Below are 15170 nucleotides of genomic sequence, written 5' to 3' on the forward strand. Positions count from 1 at the left end.
TTGCTTGTCCGAAAGGGCTTGTTTGGAAACAGCTGCTGACAGCTCAATTAACAGCACAGAGTTGTTTTGTAAACAAACAAACTCACTCATTCACACACACATGTATGCACAGGCTGACCGTTTTACCATTTTTAAATATGTAGGTCAGAAATATAGTGGTTTCTCACTAGGTGACTGTCATGTCACAGGGTCAGGGGTCATTCAGGAGGTTCAGGGTCTGAAGGTGGATCATCTGTTGGCCTCAAAATTACTCTGATCTACTTCTAAAGCCAAGCAGTGTCAGCAAGGTGGGGGACATCTGGGTCAGTGGGGTACTGGCCACTGAGTCACATCACACGCCATCTACAGACTGATCTGTAGGCTGGATCATATGTCCGACATCTTTGTGATCTAATCCTCAATGGGTCTTTTGTGAAATAATCTCTTGAACAGCATGCGTTCTTTCTATCATAGCAGCATCTGAAGGACAAGTTTGAAAAAAAGCAAGCGAAATCGAGACAGGTTGGCATTTCATTTCTCATTCCGAAAGTCCTAACATGGCCCTGTCACATTTCTGACTCCACTCGTTGTTGATCAATATTTGACAGAGCAGAGTGGTCTGTCTGTAACACAGGAGGTTGGTGGCTCCTTAATTGGGGAGGACGGGTGTGGTAATGGTGGGAGTGGAATAGGTGGAATGGTATCAAACACATCAAACACATGGTTTCTATGTGTTTTATGCCATTCTATTCGCTCCGTTCCAGCCATTATCATGAGCCGTCCTCCCCTCAGCAGCCTCCACTGGTCTGTAACTACCTTGGCAACAGCACTGTTGTTTACCAACAGTTCTGACAATATCCTAGATACTCTACATTCCACGCCTTACTGAGCTTACCAGTACAATACATTTTGGGTATAAAAAAAAACCGGCAAGGGTCAGAAGGCTGTAAACGGTATAATGTTTACTATATTTTAAACCACACAGTACAGCGGCTTTATGCTCTGTGAGTCATGTTACATTATATTTATCTCCAAAACATCTGTAACGCTCCTCGATGGAATGAGAAGAGGAGGACCAACGCGCGGCGTGGTAAGTGTCCATATTGATAATGTATTATCATGAACACAAAACCAAATAACGAGAACGAAACGAAACAGTCCTGAACGGTGAATACAAAAAACACTGAACAGAAACTAATCACCCACAAAACACAATGAAAAACAGGCTACCTTAATATGGCTCCCAATCAGAGACAACGACTGACACCTGCCTCTGATTGAGAACCATACTAGGCCAAACACATAGAAACAGACAACCTAGACATACAACATAGAATGCCCACCCACATCACACCCTGACCAAACAAAACATAGAAACATACAAAGCAATCTATGGTCAGGGCGTGACAGCATCCCTGGTGTTAACAGAGTTTGAAAGGGCAGGGGGACACATGTAAGAGAAACATGCTGTAGGGGTCTATGTATGATGACAAAGCATAGTCACTGTGTCTCCCTGACCTGACAGAGGACATGATAACTATATATTACATATATTACATCCTGTAAACAAGTGTCTCCCTTTTTTACACTCTGACCTTATCTCTCTAACACTTGTGTATGGACCCACACATGCACATACACACTGACTCTCCCACTATCTCCTTGAATTGTACATCTCTTGAAGCAAATATGATACCAGCTGAAGGTTAAAGAGATTCTCCAGCTGCCGCCAAATTGGGAAGTATTTATCTTTATGGTAAAAGTGTTGTGTGCCTGCTTAATATCAGAACCGCTAAGTGGAGCAACAGAAGGACTGTAAGCCTTAGAGCTCTGCGATGGTAGGCCTGTACTCTGCTGCATGATGCTCTGCAATGTGTCAGGTTTCTATGATGGGAAAAACACACAAATAAATGACACTCAAACAACAGTTTAAAAGAATCAACGTGTGAATTCAGATTTTTCCTTAGTGTTGGGATGTGTTGAAGATATCTGTTGGTGGATTGGTAGGATAGCAACACGTTTCCCATCAAATCATTGGATGTGGAGAGCTTTGTAGTGGTATTGATCACAGCAAGATCAGAGGGCCTGGGGCATGGCTGATATTCGGAATGTTATTACCTCTCTCTCACAATTGGGCCCCCTATCACTTCTATAAGTCACACGGACACACATGCACTAACACACACACACGCACAAACACACACACACACACACACACACACACACACACACACACACACACACACACACACACACACACACACACACACACACACACACACACACACACACACACACACACACACACACAATAACTCGAAGGGACTGAAAGGATTAAGTTCCAAACACAAATTATTAATCCATTTCAATTATCTTTCCTGTGATCAATCATATTCTCATTATTGTCTGGAGCATTCATCACTATACTTTATTGTACAGACTGTTCCTCCAGCAAGGAACCGTACTCTCACTCAGGGTTCATACTCAGTTGTTGTGTAAATAAGAAACACAAAGGCATACTTTGTTCTTTGTCTCACTCAAATGTCACAGGCAAATCAATTGTGATGAAATAGTGAGGAAATATTGTCTCAGACAGAAATGTTGAAGATGTAAGGTGTTCCTGGGCCATTCAATAAATGGTTCTGGAGGGAAGGAATGTTCTCTGGAAAATTGTCGGAAAAATCAAAAATTGGTGATGATTGTTATCATTTAAGTTCGTATGATTCTGTGTACAGGCCTTGCGAAAAATGGGGGCTCCCGCCTCCTGCAGGCGTGGTTGAGTTTGTTGATGTTCACCAGCTTTTTATCATGTCACTAGACGTCTATTGCCGGTTAAAGAGACCAGGGACAGCAAGTAGACCGCTGCTGAGGCAAGGATTCTCCAGACCACCTGCCTATAAAAAGACTGTATATGCGGAGGTCTGAAAAACACTAATAAGAAAAACACTCACACATCCCTGCAATAGAAGATCCTTTTGCTAAATAAGAACGGTCAATAGTTCTCATCTAAAATAAGAATTTTGTCATTATTCATGTTTATTATACAGCTTAGGGAGTAATGCCAGAGACAGTAGAGAAAGCAAGACATCTGACAGGTACTTTTTTTCTGGTCTGGGTGGGGCAAGGGGGAGGGTGAACTATTAAAGGTAGTGAAAAATTACGAGAAATAGCACCATTAAATACAGTACGTTTGCAGTAACTCCACTCTCTGAGGGTGTCTCAGGGGGAGTGGGATATGCAAAATCACTACACTGTACAGGTTACATACAAATATAAGCCCCCCCCTATTTGACCTTTTTTTTTACATTCAAAAGGAGGGAGCAATGAACTTAAGCTCTTCACGGATCCATCTGTACTCGAATACCGAGACCTGATCTGGGACCCAAGCGGGTCCAGATCCAGAATTCTAAATAATGTCATGGGACTGGGTTGGATCTGATATGATTGTCTCGGGTATGTGTCATTTTATTAACTGACTAGTCCGGAAGGAGCTGTACAGATCTGAATGTGACTGCTGCAGTAGAGAGAGAGATATAAATTGTATGTGTGATGTAGTAAGGTTGGACCCAGGTGCAGAGAAGAGACCAGACGAGGAATCAGTGGGTAAGGATAACATAATACTTGACTAAGATACGAAAGCTCAGGATCACAGTACACTTGAAAAACAACAAACACAAACAATTCACCGTAAACACTGTAAACAATTCACGCTTCTGCAAAGGGACACAATCGTGAAATAATAAAAAGTCTCTAGGGCAGTCTCTGCCGCCTTCTGGGGCCAGGAGGAACCATGACAGCCCCCCCCCCCCCCCCTTTGGAGCGGCTCCAGCCAACCACCACGTTGTTGTTTGAAGTCTCTAACAAGACCCGGATCCAGGATGTCCTGGGCAGGCACCCACACCCGCTCCTCGGGACTGTAGCCCTCCCAGTCCACGTGGTACTGTTCGGTTCCTCGGACCCGACAAGCCTCCAACAGACGCCGGACGGTGTAGGTCAGGCGGCAATCCACAAGTCGAGGGAGCGGAGGATCAGGTGTGGGGGGAGGGAATGGACTGGTTCTTACCAGGTTGAGACGGGAGACATGAAAGGACGAACAGACCCTCATGGACCTGGGGAAGCTGGAGATGATAGGTGACCGGATTGATGCGACTCAGGATCTTGAATGGTCCTATGTAGCGAGGAATGAGCTTCCACGAGTCCACCTTTAAGGGAAGATCACAGATGGACAGACACACCTATTGGCCTGGTTGGAGGAGTCGAATAGGTCTTCGGTGCCAGTTTTCCTAATGTTGGTGTCGGGCAGAGGAGCAGAGCAAGGAGGGTAGGGCTCTGATCTAGGTGTGGCGACATCGTCGAATGAACGATGATGGGGGGGGGGGGGGGGTGAACCCGAACTGACACTCAAACGGTGACAGTCCAGTGAACGAGTTCGGCAGTGTGTTATGAGCATACTCCGCCCAGACGAGGAATTTTCTCCAGTTGCTGGCCTGTGGAGAAGAAGCAGCGGAGGAACTTCTCCAGCTTCTAGTTGGCCTGCTCAGTTTGCCCATTCGACTGAGGGTGGAACCCCGAGGAGAGACTCATCGATGCCCCCAACAGGGAACATAATGCCTTCCAATACCATGCAAAAAACTGGGGCCCACAATCTGAGACAATGTCCGGGGGAAGTTTGTGTAGTCGAAAGACATGGATAATCATTAGATCAGCGGTCTCCTTCGCTGAAGACAACTTGGGTAAGGCGATGAAATGGGCTGCCTTGGAGAACCGATCGACGACCACTAGGATAGTGGTAAGCCCTTGAGATGGAGTTAACCCTGTGATAAAGTCTACAGACAGATGAGACCAGGGCCGCTGATGTGAAGACTTGCTTTGGGCACAGATGGAACAGGCCGCAACAAAGGATCTCACATCCTCCATCATGTTGGGCCACTAGAATTTCCACCTGGACGCCCAGTTAATTTAGAGGAGTGTCCTCATTGTAGTACTTGGGGTCAGGTTATCGGGTCTGTGATTGTCGGGCCATGGTCTCAATACTCCATATCACAGGGGCCACAATGCGTGAGCTGAGGATGATGGGCTCGGCGTCCCTCTCCTCGTTAGAGAAATTGTGTTGGCAGGTCAGGGCATCTGCCTTCTGAATCTTGGATCCCAGGTGATAGGCAAGTATGAAATCGAACCCGTTAAAAAACAGAGCCCACCTAGCCTGGCGAGCATTCAAGCTCTTGGCTTCTAGAATGGAGACCAAGTTCTCATGGTCCGTCCAGATCACGAAAGGATGAGGTGCACCCTCCAACCAGTGTCTCCACCCCTCAACAGCCCACTTAACTGTGGGAGAGTTATTCGTCCATTTGGATGACTGTGGTAGAGGTAATGCGACCCAGGAAGGAAACCTGGGATACGTGGAACTCACACTTCTCTATCTTGACATATAGTTGACTCTGCAGGAGGCATCTCAGGACTTGGCGGATGTGCAGTATGTGTTCCAGAAGGGTCTTGGAGAAGATCAAGATGTCATTGAGGTAAACGAAGATGAACCGATTCAATATATCCCTCAGGGTGTCATTTACCAATGCTTGAAAGACTGCCGGTGAGTTCAATAATCTGAAGGGCATGACTAAATACTCATAGTGGCCACTAGGGGTGTCAAAGGCAGTCTTCCACTCATCTCCCTCCCTGATTCTCACCAGATTGTAAGGGTTGCGGAGGTCCAGTTTGGTGAAGAATTGGGCCCCTTGGACCAACTCCAATGCAGAGGACATCAGGGGTAGGGGGTAACAATTCTTGATCGTAATCTGGTTCAGCCCTCTGTAGTTGATGCAGGGACGCAGGCCTCCATCCTTCTTACCCACAACAGAAGAAGCCTGCACCAGCATGGGATGTAGAGGGGTGAATGAAACCTGCCTCCAGCCTCTTACTGAAGGCCTCCCGGAGGTCGAAGTCTTCGGGAGGGAGAGCGGGAAAGTCTTGGTCTTCAATGGATGCAGGAGGACATGGCGAGGCTCTTGGTGGGGGTCTTAGACATTTAGTCTGGCAGTCCTTACCCCATGGACCAGGAAACTAGTGGGTTATGTAGCGCTAGCCAGGGGTACCCTAGGATAAGAAAACTATCAACTGAAAACTAAGAGTCTCTGAGTGGTTCAGCCCAACCTGCAGTAGAATGAGCTTGGTCAGATATTCCACCTAACCGGAGCCAATGGGGCATCAATTGAGGGCTTGAAGCTGTAGCGGGATGGGACATTTAAAGCAAGGGGATCTGTAACTCTCCTGCTAAGTATTGATCAATAAAATTATCTGCATCCCCGGAGTCCACAATGGCTTGAATCTCGTGCTGACGGTTGTCCCAGTGGAGGGTTGCGGGTAGTAAGAGACGGTGACTGGGTAGCCGGGAGGTAACTGCAGAGCTCGTCAGAGTCTCCTTCTGTCCTGGTGAGCCCTGGTGTTTCCCGTCAGCTCTGGGCAGGTAGCAAGCAGAAGGCCAAGACCTCCGCCATAGAGGCAGAAGCCTTCGCTCATTTGCCTGGCACACTCCTGTGGGCTCAGACGTGTGCAACGCAGCTGTATGGGATCCTCCATGCTGGGCTCGGTGGGCTTGGGGTGCTCAGGAAACCAGAATGCTGGAGTGGTGTCAAAAGAGCACTGTCTCATCCCTTCCCGGATGTGGTTGTCCAACCTGATTGCCAGCATTATTATGGACTCGAGGTCCTCTCTCAGTTCCCGTGCGGCCAGTTCATCTTTGATGGAGTTAGACAGACCATGGTGGAAAGTAGTAACCAGTGCCTCCGTATTCCACCCACTCTCAGCGGCGAGGGTGCGGAAATCAATGGCTAAGTCAGGCACTGGTCTGGCCCCTTGGCGGAGGTTGAACAGTCGGCTGGCCGCTTCTCGTCCGCCGACTGGGTGGTCGAAGACTCGTCAGTGAAGGCTACTATGGATCTGCAAGATGGGGGCTGCTGTTCCCACACCGCCGTTGCCCACGCCGGGGCCTTGCCCGTGAGTAGAGAGACGATGTAGGTGATCATGGCCAATCGGTGTGGAACGAGGAGGACTGTAGCTCAAACACCAGAGAACACTGAGTGAGGAACCCCTTGCATCCTCCCGTGTGGCCGTCATACCGCTCGGGGGCTGGGATCTTGGGTTCCTGGTACAGTTTCCCTGGAGGAACAACGGCGACATCTGTAGCACTGAGCAATGAGACCTGGGCGTTGGCTCCTCCTGGGGCGTGTCGTGGTTGGAGGGACTTGGTAAGTGCCCGAAGGGTCCTGGAGATTTGTGAGAGCTGCTCTTGCTGCCATCCTAACAGTGCTCCTTGGTGGGCTACCACATTCCAGATCTGGGTGATCTCTGCTGGGTCCATGTTGTGGCAGAAGCTTGCTGTGATGTAGTAAGGTTGGACCCAGGTGCAGAGAAGAGACCAGACGAGGAATCAGTGGTTAAGAATAAACATAATACTTTACTAAGATACGGTAGCCGCAGCACCGAAGCACACAGTAAACAATTCAAGTTTCTGCAAAGGACCACAGAAAACACACCTCTTTTAACATGGACACAACCATGAAATAATAAGACACACACAGTCCAATAAAAGTCTCTAGGGCGGTCACTGCCGCTCTCTGGTGCCAGGAGGAACCATGACAGTATGATACTTCTGCTCTTGCTTTTCACGAGAGTGGCGCGTTTAGCTTGTTGTTGGCCAATCATATGTCATCATTGTAAATGAGAATTTCTTCTTAACTGACTTGTCCAGTTAAATAAAGGTTAAATTAATTAAATAAAAAATGTCATCAAAATGCAATAGATTGTTATCAATAAAACGTCACAATAAGGTGCAAAGAGTTTGATTTGCCTGCTGGGGGGCAAGGAGACTCCTAGCTCCACTAAAACCATTGACAACTGCGTACCACTTTCAAGGGATTGTTAAATAAATATTTGGTTGTGATATTATCTGTTCTTGAAGAGCATAGTGTCATGCCTACTCCCAGTCACTCACTCGCTCCAGCGTTCGACGTCGCCGGTCTACTAACCACCAGTCCAGGCAACCATCATTACACACACCTGCTCCCCATCGTTATGTACACCTCGACCTCATCATCTTTATTACTCTGCCTTTATTTAGCCCTCAGTAGCCTCAGTCATTAGGCAGTATTGGTTTTGGTCACGTTCAGTACGCTAAACGTTCTACTGTTTAATTAATTTGTCTTGTTCTTAAACTCGCATTCTGTACCTGCTTACTGACTCGCAGCCTATAATTTGTTTTATTTAATTAACTAGGCAAGTCTGTTAAGAACAAATTCTTATTTACAATGATGGCCTACTGGGTTAATTTCCTTGTTCAGGGGCAGAACGACTGATTTTTACCTTGTCAGCTAGGGGACTCGATCTAGCATCCTTTTGGTTACTGGCCCAACGCTCTAACCACTAGGCTACCTGCCGCCCAATTACACATAGTCAGAACTACAAATGTCCAATTATTCCACGAAAAGCAAATGTGCACATTTAGCTCTACCATCAGAGTTATACAGCAAGTAACTGCATGATTTTCATGATCGGTAAACATCAATTAAGCATATAATTTCAGATGTGTGAGGGTAGCCTCTCGATATTGCTCAATATTAACCACCATTAATTGCATATTTGAGTGATATTTACATTTAGTCATTTAGCAGACACTCTTATCCAGAGCAACTGACACTTAGTGCATTAATCTTAAAACAACCACATATCACAGTAAGTACATTTTTCCTCAATAAAGTAGCCATCAGTAAAGTCCGAGCTAGCAAGGGGATTAAAAAAGTAACGTACAGGTGTTAGTTCACAAAAGGCAAAACATTTTTTTTGGGGGGGTGGGGGGGGTGCTGTGGGATTATTTAAGATTCTCTTTGAAAGGGTAAGCTTTCAGATGTTTTTGGAAGATGGGCAAGGACTATGCTGTTCTAGTTTCAGGGGGAAGCTGGTTCCAGCATTGCAGTGCCAGGACAGAAAAGAGCTTGGACTGGGCTAGGAGACCAGAGGTTGGAGTGTAGGGTTGAGCATAGCATACTTTTTTCTCCAACCAACGTAGGCCTACCTAACGAAGTTACTGTAGCTAACATTATCCCCCTTTCAACATTGTTTTTGACAGAATAACCCATTCATAGATGCTAACTGCTTTAGCGCCTATTGACGATAGTATATTTTTTAAGCTGGGCTTTTTGAAGTTCGGTCTGAACATTAGCACGCATCGCTTGCGGTACTGTTTTGGAAACATAAGGAGCTTATATTTTATATCAGCGTGAAATCTTTTTCAAAAACCCAAAAATTAAATTGATACACACCTTGATAGGGTTAGTGTTCCCACACGGCCATATCTCCATGTTACAGTGCTTGTTTACGGAGGACAAGAGGCAACCACCTATGCTAATTAGCTATCTAGCATGGTCCAAACACCTGTGTGTAAGCGTAACTCGGCAAGTGTAGCGTAAATGTAGTTTTGTCAGATGGAGGCACCCATACCATAGCTGTATGGATTTGTTCAAAACTGCTACAGTAAGTGTATGTTCTTTATTTTAAGGATTATTTCTCGCTGATGAAAGATAAGCTGTTTCACAAGTGATGGTTATTGAGGTTTCTAAACTTTAAAACACAGCGTCAGGATTGTAGTTCACACGAGGTAGTCGTGGGCCAAGCTAATGGCCGAAAGCTGTAGGGAGAAGGCAGAATGCAGACCTAGAGAGTTCGAGAGCTACTGGCAGACATGACAGGCTACATGGATTGACGTCTTCTTCTTTTCTTTTTCTTCTTTGGTATCATGATGTTGGCACATTTTGTTTGTGCATGCTGCCACCTAATGTGCAGGAGTGTGTGGTCGATCATGTTACATTTTGTAATATAAAAATCAAAAGGAAGGGGGAAAGGAAAAAATTGCACCAACTAACACCACACCTACAGTGCATTCGGAAAGTATTCAGAACCCTTGAATTTTTCAACATCAATCTACACACAACATCAATCTACACCGTAATGATGAAGTGAAAACAGGTTTTTAGAATTTTTTGCAAATAGAAATACCTTATTTACATAAGTATTCAGACTCTTTGCTGTGAGACTCGAAATTGAGCTCAGGTGCATCCTGTTATCATTGATCATCCTTGAGATGTTTCTACAACTTGATTGGAGTTCACCTGTGGTAAATTCAATTGATTGGACATCATTTGGAAAGGTACACACCTGTCTATATAAGGTCTCACAGTTGACAGTACATGTCAGAGCAAAAACCAAGCCACGAGGTCGAAGGATTTGTCCGTTGAGCCCAGAGACAGGATTATGTCGAGACACTGCTTGGTTGGTTGCTGTCGCACGCCTCTCCCTCCTCCCTGCTCCCCATGTCACTCGTTCACACTCACACACAGCCTACACACATAGCACGGACCCTGCTAGAGAGACCTATCTCTACCTCCTCTCCCTCGCGCTTTAAAAATTGCGGTTAGCTCTAATCTGCCCGGGTCTTGATCTGACCAGCTCTATTCGTAACGAGTCTAGTTTTCCTCGGGTCCGTTTCGGAACTGGTCGCTATATTTAAAAAATTCTTTATTGGGTCTGGGTGGGAAAGCCCTAGATCCATTTCAGAACGGGTCTAACTTTTTGGACCCGTGAAGGCCTCTACAAGGAACAGGAGAGGGGCATGGCGGAACATTGGCAGCCAGACAGGGTGTCTGATGAGTAGGTAGGCTGACAGAAGAAGAGAGAGCCAGAGAGCCTAAATCCTAACCCTAACTTTCAACCCCACAACCTCTGTCAGCATCACCGGTCTGGAGATGAACGCCTCCTGGACCATAGGCCAGAGAAGAACGTCCGAATCCAGGTGGATAGCCAAACTCAAGACCTTAGCTCCACTTGGCTTGAATGGGAAATAAATAAGAATATCTAACCTTGACCTGTAGGGGTCGGTCAGGGACAAATTACGAGATCCAGAGGGCCACCAACACCAGGAGTAAGATCAGGAAAAAATGATGTATTTATTTGCCCTGCCTTGTTTTGTCTCTAGTTTTTGCAACGACTCGCTAGGTATGGCTGGTAGGAAGGCATCGAGGAGGAACAATGACAGAAGTCCAACACACAGGGGCACAGCTTAAACCAGGCTAGGCTGGCATAATTATTCAAAATAAAAAGTTCACAAAGCTGGTTCTCAAACATTAACTGAAAACAAAACACTCTCCCACTCTACTTAACCTAACCTAGAGTTAGCCTTAACTTTAACCTGTCTGGCTCTGGCGTTCCGCTAGCGGAACTCCTCCCACATTCCACTGAAAAGGCAGAGCGCAAAATTCAAAAGATATTTTTTAGAAATATTTAACTTTCACACATTAACAAGTCCAATACAGCAAATGAAAGATACACATCTTGTGAATCCAGTCAACATGTCCAATTTTTAAAATGTTTTACAGCGAAAACACCACATATTTATGTTAGCTCACCACCAAATACAAAAAAGGACAGACATTTTTCACAGCACAGGTAGCATGCACAAAGCCAACCTAACTAACCAAGAACCAACCAAACTAACCAAGAAACAACTTCATCAGATGACAGTCTTATAACATGTTATACAATAAATCTATGTTTTGTTCGAAAAAGGTGCATATTTGAGGTATAAATCAGTTTTACATTGCAGCTACAATCACAGCTACTGTCAGAAATAGAACCGAAGCAGCCAGAGTAATTACAGACACCAACGTCAAATACCTAAATACTCATCATAAAACATTTCTGAAAAATCGATGGTGTACAGCAAATTAAAGACAAACATCTTGTGAATCCAGCCAATATTTCCGATTTTTTAAGTGTTTTACAGCGAAAACACAATATAGCATTATATTATCTTACTACAATAGGCTACCACACTACCGCATTCATTCATCAAGGCACGTTAGCGATAGCAATAGGCACGTTAGCGATAGGGAATTAACCAGCAAAAGATATTCATTTTCACTAACCTTCATAAACCTTCATCAGATGACAGTCCTATAACATCAGGTTATACATACACTTATGTTTTGTTCGAAAATGTGCATATTTAGAGCTGAAATCAGTGGTTATACATTGTGCTAACGTAGCATCTTTTTCCCAGAATGTGCGGATATTTTTATGACACTCCAACTATTCTGACCAAATAACTATTCATAAACGTTACTAGAAAATACATGTTGTATAGGAAATGATAGATACACTAGTTCTTAATGCAATCGCCGTGTTAGAATTCTAAAAATAACTTCATTACGATATGCAGTTTACGTTATGGCGAGAGAGTACCCAAAACCTGGCCGCAAACGACTAGTACAACATGTTCGACAGATATATGAAATAGCATCATAAAATGGGTCCTACTTTTGATGATCTTTCATCAGAATGTTGTACAAGGGGTCCTTTGTCGGGAACAATCGTTGTTTGGATTTAGAGTGTCCTCTTCTCCAGTCAATTAGCACGGAAAGCTAGCAAAGTGGCGCTAAGCTCTCCTTCCTGAACAAAGGCACACAACGCAACACGCCTAACGTCCCGAATAAATTTCAATAATCTAATAAAACTATATTGAAAAAACATACTTTACGATGATATTGTCACATGTATCAAATAAAATCAAAGCCGGAGATATTAGTCGACCATAACGACAGCTTATCAGAAGGCAAATCCAGGTCCCTTCACGCGCTCTCCAGAAAACAGGAAACTGGTGACACGTCATGCCGAGAGCTATTATTCGACCCCAGATCAAGTTATTCACTCCATTTCTTCTCTCACTGCCTGTCGACATCTAGTGGAAGACGTATGAAGTGCATGTATTCTAATATATATCAAGGACATTAATAGGCAGGCCCTAGAACAGTGCATCGATTTCAGATTTTCCACTTCGTGTCAGGAAGTTTGCTGCAAAAGGAGTTCTGTTTTACTCACAGATATAATTCAAACGGTTTTAGAAACTAGAGAGTGTTTTCTATCCAATAGTAATAATAATATGCATATTGTACGAGCAATAATTGAGTGCGAGGCCGTTTAAATTGGGCACGATTTTCCCCCAAAGTGAAAACAGCGCCCTCTGTCCTCAACAGGTTAAAGAACATTTGCTGGACAGCTACACAGCTTACATTGAGGTCCAGTCCCTTCTTCCAGTGAAGAACACAGTGTCCAGGGCTTTAAACAAATGTCTGTAGCAGTCAGCCTCCGCGTCCAGCCAGGAGCTCCCCTGTACTGAACAAAAGCAGCCCCTTAGATTTCCTCAGGTGCGTTGCAGCCTAACAAGGCCATGTGGCCTCAGGTGTGGGTGTAGCCCTGCAGCCTAGCTTGCTGCAGCCTACAATGCTGGTTGTGGGGCGTGACTGATGCTCCAAACAGTGGTTTTGTCACGTTCTGACCATAGTTCTTGTGTGTTTTACTTGTTTTAGTGTTGGTCAGGACGTGAGCTGGGTGGGAATTCTATGTTGTGTGTCTAGTTTGTCTGTTTCTATGTTTGGCCTAATATGGTTCTCAATCAGAGGCAGGTGTTTTGTGTTGTCTCTGATTGGGAATCATATTTAGGTGGCTTGTTTTATGTTGGGGTTTGTGGGTGGTTGTCTTCTGTCTTTGTGTTCTGCACCAGATAGGACTGTCTCGGTTTTCACGTTTGTTATTTTGTATTTTGTATAGTGTTCACGTTATCGTCATCGTCATCGTCCCTTTGTTTATTAAACATGTTGAACCCTAGCCACGCTGCGTTTTGGTCCTCTCCTTCACCAACGGAAGAAAACCGTTACAGGTTTTCCACATTTTGTCTTTTATATTTTTTTGTTTATTATATTAAGCACTTATTTTTGCAGCACTTAATCCCTTAATCCCTTTATTTTAATATAGTTTTACTATATTATTTACTTATTCAATTATTTATCTATGAATTTACTGTTCCAGCTTGCATGCTTTATTATTATAATGTGTTTTACTTGTTTACCCTCAGCACTTACCCTTGTCTTTCTCTCATTGAACCGTCACAGGTCTCAGGCAGGCAAACAACCAGCCCATGTTCCCTCATCCTCTCCAGACCAGACTGACCTGCCATATACATATGCAGACATAGCAGGAAGTTGCAATAGGCCCGTGCAACCCAACGTTTGATACAAACAGAAACCCTCTTAAACCTAACCCTAGCTTCATGTCCACATCCTGGTTCAACCCTAACCCTAACACACACCCTGGCATCTGGGTCAGGGGAGAGAAGCCAGGTCAGAGATGGACACACACCGAGAGGCCATACAACCACAAATATTACCTTATTTTTACCTCTCTTTATTATATTCCGCTTTAGAACCACTGTTGTTAGGTTTGGAATAGAATAGAATAGTGTAGAGAAACCTAATTGAACACTCAATATGCAAATGTCCCTTGCTTTTCAGTTGACAGAGATATATCATCCTAATGATGAGACCAATGTAAAGATGAGCTAAGGTCGTGTCCTGGTGTATCCAATAACAGATGGTGCAATTTAAAATGGATTTGAGGCTCATTGAGAAGTACCGCAGGTTTCAAGCGCTTCACCCCTGAGAGCAGTAACAAGTACTGCTACAAGTTATCTCTCTGACCGCTGATGCCCTTCAAGTCATGCGCACGCACGCACGCACGCACACCAACACACCGACACACACACACCAACACACCGACACACACGCGCACACACACACAGAGCAGTCATTAGGACCTGTGTGTGCCTGTGTTGTGCTGGGACTGCAGTGAAGGCTATTACGCTCCCCAGCTCAGCTCTGTCTTAATAATGCATGATTAATTAGGCAGCTTTGAAAAAGGCAGAAACTGAGCAGAGACTGGAAACTGGAGAAGGACCCAGCAGGCACACTATCCTATGGTACACTCAGACAGTATGCACCTATGCAGACATGCACACACACTTGCATATACACATGCATTAGCATTCGCACACAAACACACGCCCATTTGAAAACATATTTCTATAGAAAATAACAATTATGTCTCTTTTCCGAGACAACTGGTCTTGTGGAAGGCAGGTCCGTTGAAATCAACAACAGCTCCAGTGACTGAACCCAATTAAAATTCTGGGTTCACATTCACTGATGCAGCTATACAAACACACGATTGAATTGTAAATAAGCAGTTTATAATCACAGGGTGTAGAAGCTGGAGACCCACTTGCATGATAAAACATCATCACCCAGTTCACTGAA

Source organism: Salvelinus fontinalis, chromosome 30 (genome assembly GCF_029448725.1).
Source record: "Salvelinus fontinalis isolate EN_2023a chromosome 30, ASM2944872v1, whole genome shotgun sequence".
In the NCBI taxonomy this organism is placed as follows: domain Eukaryota; kingdom Metazoa; phylum Chordata; class Actinopteri; order Salmoniformes; family Salmonidae; genus Salvelinus; species Salvelinus fontinalis.